Raw genomic sequence first — 5,000 nt, forward strand, 5'->3', positions numbered from 1 at the left:
AAGAGTCAATGACAGTCCACGCCCCCCTGCGTGGGAAGAGTCTTTCTAGGCCATGACCCACCGGAAGGGCGCAGCGTCCCCCACCCCAGACATGTGACGTCACACCATCGGTATTGACGACTAGACTGATTCCTTATAATCATTTGCCATACACCGGTGGAAGCTGCCGAGACGAGTAACTACATAGCGGGCTCGCCGTGTCACTAATGTACAGAGATACAACAGTTTCGACTGGAACCGGATTAAACGTATACACGGCGCTGATTAGTAATAGATAGAGCCATCAGAATACAGATAATGTATACAACTGTCCGTATACATGCTGAAAGACTCTGCTCACAATCACAACCACACGTCAGCCACACACCCTTATCACGCACTACTCTCTGCCTGTAACACGCACACAGACAATATGTAAGCACCAGCATGGAACAACACCCAGTGCATCCTCTCCGCCACATTAGACAATCCACACTGTCATAACCAGACTGGGAGGTCCACTCAGAAAACAGAATATCCCACCCACCCGACAACCACCATTGCTCAGCCAAGCCACCAACACCCACACATGTCCTACACAGGGGTGCACCCAACATCACAATACTGCCTCCTCTCACAGCACACAAACAATGGCAGGAATGAAAGACACAGGTCTGCCACAAGCATGGAATGAGAGCGCCGCCTGTCATGAGCCAAAGGTGCATCCTGACGTGGCAAATCAGATGATGCCGCAGGCATCCACTTACTATAATCACAATCAACAAACCGGCCGCCCCGCCCCGCCCCCCATTAAACCTTTCCTTACAACAATGTGTACCTTAACCTAACCTATATCGTACCGTAACCTAACCTATATCGTACCGTAACCTAACCTATGTCGTACCGTAACCTAACCTATGTCGTACCGTAACCTAACCTATGTCGTACCGTAACCTAACCTATGTCGTACCGTAACCTAACCTATGTCGTACCGTAACCTAACCTATGTCGTACCGTAACCTAACCTATGTCGTACCGTAACCTAACCTATGTCGTACCGTAACCTAACCTATGTCGTACCGTAACCTAACCTATGTCGTACCGTAACCTAACCTATGTCGTACCGTAACATAACCTATGTCGTACCGTAACCTAACCTATGTCGTACCGTAACCTAACCTATGTCGTACCTTAACCTAACCTATGTCGTACCTTAACCTACCCTATGTCGTACCTTAACCTAACCTATGTCGTACCTTAACCTAACCTATGTCGTACCTTAACCTAACCTATGTCGTACCTTAACCTAACCTATGTCGTACCTTAACCTAACCTATGTCGTACCTTAACCTAACCTATGTCGTACCTTAACCTAACCTATGTCGTACCTTAACCTAACCTATGTCGTACCTTAACCTAACCTATGTCGTACCTTAACCTAACCTATGTCGTACCTTAACCTAACCTATGTCGTACCTTAACCTAACCTATGTCGTACCTTAACCTAACCTATGTCGTACCTTAACCTAACCTATGTCGTACCTTAACCTAACCTATGTCGTACCTTAACCTAACCTATGTCGTACCTTAACCTAACCTATGTCGTACCTTAACCTAACCTATGTCGTACCTTAACCTAACCTATGTCGTACCTTAACCTAACCTATGTCGTACCTTAACCTAACCTATGTCGTACCTTAACCTAACCTATGTCGTACCTTAACCTAACCTATGTCGTACCTTAACCTAACCTATGTCGTACCTTAACCTAACCTATGTCGTACCTTAACCTAACCTATGTCGTACCTTAACCTAACCTATGTCGTACCTTAACCTAACCTATGTCGTACCTTAACCTAACCTATGTCGTACCTTAACCTAACCTATGTCGTACCTTAACCTAACCTATGTCGTACCTTAACCTAACCTATGTCGTACCTTAACCTAACCTATGTCGTACCTTAACCTAACCTATGTCGTACCTTAACCTAACCTATGTCGTACCTTAACCTAACCTATGTCGTACCTTAACCTAACCTGTATTGCGCCTTAACCTAACCTGTATTGCGCCTTAACGTAACCTGTATTGCGCCTTAACGTAACCTGTATTGCGCCTTAACGTAACCTGTATTGCGCCTTAACGTAACCTGTATTGCGCCTTAACGTAACCTGTATTGCGCCTTAACGTAACCTGTATTGCGCCTTAACGTAACCTGTATTGCGCCTTAACGTAACCTGTATTGCGCCTTAACGTAACCTGTATTGCGCCTTAACGTAACCTGTATTGCGCCTTAACGTAACCTGTATTGCGCCTTAACGTAACCTGTATTGCGCCTTAACGTAACCTGTATTGCGCCTTAACGTAACCTGTATTGCGCCTTAACGTAACCTGTATTGCGCCTTAACGTAACCTGTATTGCGCCTTAACGTAACCTGTATTGCGCCTTAACGTAACCTGTATTGCGCCTTAACGTAACCTGTATTGCGCCTTAACGTAACCTGTATTGCGCCTTAACGTAACCTGTATTGCGCCTTAACGTAACCTGTATTGCGCCTTAACGTAACCTGTATTGCGCCTTAACGTAACCTGTATTGCGCCTTAACGTAACCTGTATTGCGCCTTAACGTAACCTGTATTGCGCCTTAACGTAACCTGCATTGCGCCTTAACGTAACCTGCATTGCGCCTTAACGTAACCTGTATTGCGCCTTAACGTAACCTGCATTGCGCCTTAACGTAACCTGCATTGCGCCTTAACGTAACCTGTATTGCGCCTTAACGTAACCTGTATTGCGCCTTAACGTAACCTGTATTGCGCCTTAACGTAACCTGTATTGCGCCTTAACGTAACCTGTATTGCGCCTTAACGTAACCTGTATTGCGCCTTAACGTAACCTGTATTGCGCCTTAACGTAACCTGTATTGCGCCTTAACGTAACCGATATTGCGCCTTAACGTAACCTATATTGCGCCGTAACGTAACCTATATTGCGCCGTAACGTAACCCACATTGCCCCTTAACGTAACCTATATTGCGCCGTAACGTAACCTATATTGCGCCGTAACGTAACCCACATTGCCCCTTAACGTAACCCACATTGCCCCTTAACGTAACCCACATTGCCCCTTAACGTAACCCAACACACGTTGGGCCTTAACCCAACACACGTTGGGCCTTAACCCAACACACGTTGGGCCGTAACCCAACACACGTTGGGCCTTAACCCAACACACGTTGGGCCTTAACCCAACACACGTTGGGCCTTAACCCAACACACGTTGGGCCTTAACCTGCTCTGTAATTGTCATACGACGCGTTAAATTAGTGTAGTGTTGCCTAACTGCAACCCCCGCAATATAGTTTGCTACTCGCACTGCCCGGTCCCCAGTGTATCGCTTCATGTTAAACACCTTGCAGCTATACACTGTAATGTGGATGGCAGCAGGACGTACATGCTCAATGCCCTTTGCAGTTGTTCATTGGCATTTGCAGTTGTTCATTGGCATTCGCATGGCGAAGCACTTAGCCTACGCTGTGGTACGGCCTGTGTCAACTGTCCGCTGATGTTGTACGTCCAAATCACACACTGTACTGCACATTGGTCCTCATGTACTGAATGATACATCGTGGTACATGTGACCGTACAACGACTGCGCCAACAACGGCGAACCATGCGGTCCAAATGTTGTGCACTCAGCTACGTGTCGTCTCCCTATAAGAGCTGGATTGCAGTGTGGTATGCCCTGGATGGCGATCAGCATGAGCCGTCTGTTGATGTAGTGGCGCGTGTTGTCAGACGTAGTCGTCTCTTCTCACACACCGTGATAGCACGGTGCACTGCGTTCCACATCTGCGACATGCGACAGAGGCCGGTTGACAGTCGTTCGCGCAATGGACATCGCATACGTACGGGGGCCACCTTCCACGTGTTCGCTAAGCGTGGACATGTTGTTGCGTGTATGTGGGCAGACAGTGTGTCGTGACACCTGACACAGGCATGCAACAATCGTTGAATTTGCAAATGGCGATGGACGCCTACGTTTGCTGGTGACGTTACGCAAATGAACAACTGGTAAACCGTTGTGGTGCGGTTGTTCTCGCTAGGGGTGAATCAGTGATGGCGACGATCGGTTGAGCTACCAACCGGTTGTTGCAGCGATACCCACCATGCCCACGAACGTGAATGGCATGTGGGTGTGAAGCGATACGCGGCGGTGGCTGGGTGGGACCGTCCCCGGCCGGTGAGGGGGGGCCTCCCGGCGTGTTGGCCGTGCGGTGCGTGGGCGCACGCGCTACAGCCGGCTGGTGGGGGCGGCCAGTGGCAGGCGCGCCGGCCGACGGAGGCGGCAGGCGGCGCAGCTGCGCGCCGGCGCACCCTGCACGCGGCGCCGTGCGGCCAAAGTAGGTCCTCGCGGGCCCGGTGCGAAGCGCGGTGGACATCTGCAGTGTGCTGGTCCGATTGAGGACTGTGTGCGCTGAGGATGCGCCGCCGCCCGGCGCTCGGCGCCGCGACGCCGTCTGCTGCTCGGTCGCCTCTGCGGTTCTCGCAGGTGGTTTGTATCGCAGCTGTGCGGACGTGTTGGCGCGTGCGCTGTGCTGGGAGAGTTCGCTTCGGCACCCAAGTGGGGCTTTTGTCCTTCTGTGGCGCTGGCGTTGGAGCTGCCGGTCACCGTAGGTGGCGCGTGTTGTCTCCCGCCGGCAATGCCACGACAGCACGCTCCCGGGCCTCTGTCGGCAGCGGCAAGCTCAGTTGGGAGCACGGGTGGTCGCACCTAAAGCGTCTACTCGCCAAACTCCGGGCGATTGCGCCTCTCTCGAACCCGACCAAGTACTTAGGACGGCGCTGCGCGCCGCCGGGACCTGAGAGGGTTTCGAGGTGTATGGTGCAGGGGAGCTCAGCCTCCTCCTGTTTGCAGAATAATTGAGCGGACGCTTGCGTGTTCGCGCGGGCCCCCGGGACACACTCCCGGGCGGCCGGCTGCTCAGCTCTAGTTGACGCAGCTCCCTGGTTGATCCTGCC

The 5,000-nt window shown here is 51.2% G+C and overlaps 1 non-coding gene across 1 annotated transcript in view; it reads left to right on the plus strand.

The window, feature by feature from the left end:
- The first annotated feature begins 4,982 nt into the window (after positions 1–4,982).
- LOC124570365 overlaps positions 4,983–5,000 on the plus strand; it is a 1,910-nt gene continuing 1,892 nt past the window's right edge. Inside the window, exon 1 of the ribosomal RNA XR_006971675.1 lies at positions 4,983–5,000. This exon is cut by the window's right edge and continues 1,892 nt beyond it. This is a non-coding gene — a ribosomal RNA (small subunit ribosomal RNA).

This window comes from Schistocerca americana, unplaced genomic scaffold (genome assembly GCF_021461395.2).
Source record: "Schistocerca americana isolate TAMUIC-IGC-003095 unplaced genomic scaffold, iqSchAmer2.1 HiC_scaffold_1634, whole genome shotgun sequence".
Lineage (NCBI taxonomy): Eukaryota > Metazoa > Arthropoda > Insecta > Orthoptera > Acrididae > Schistocerca > Schistocerca americana.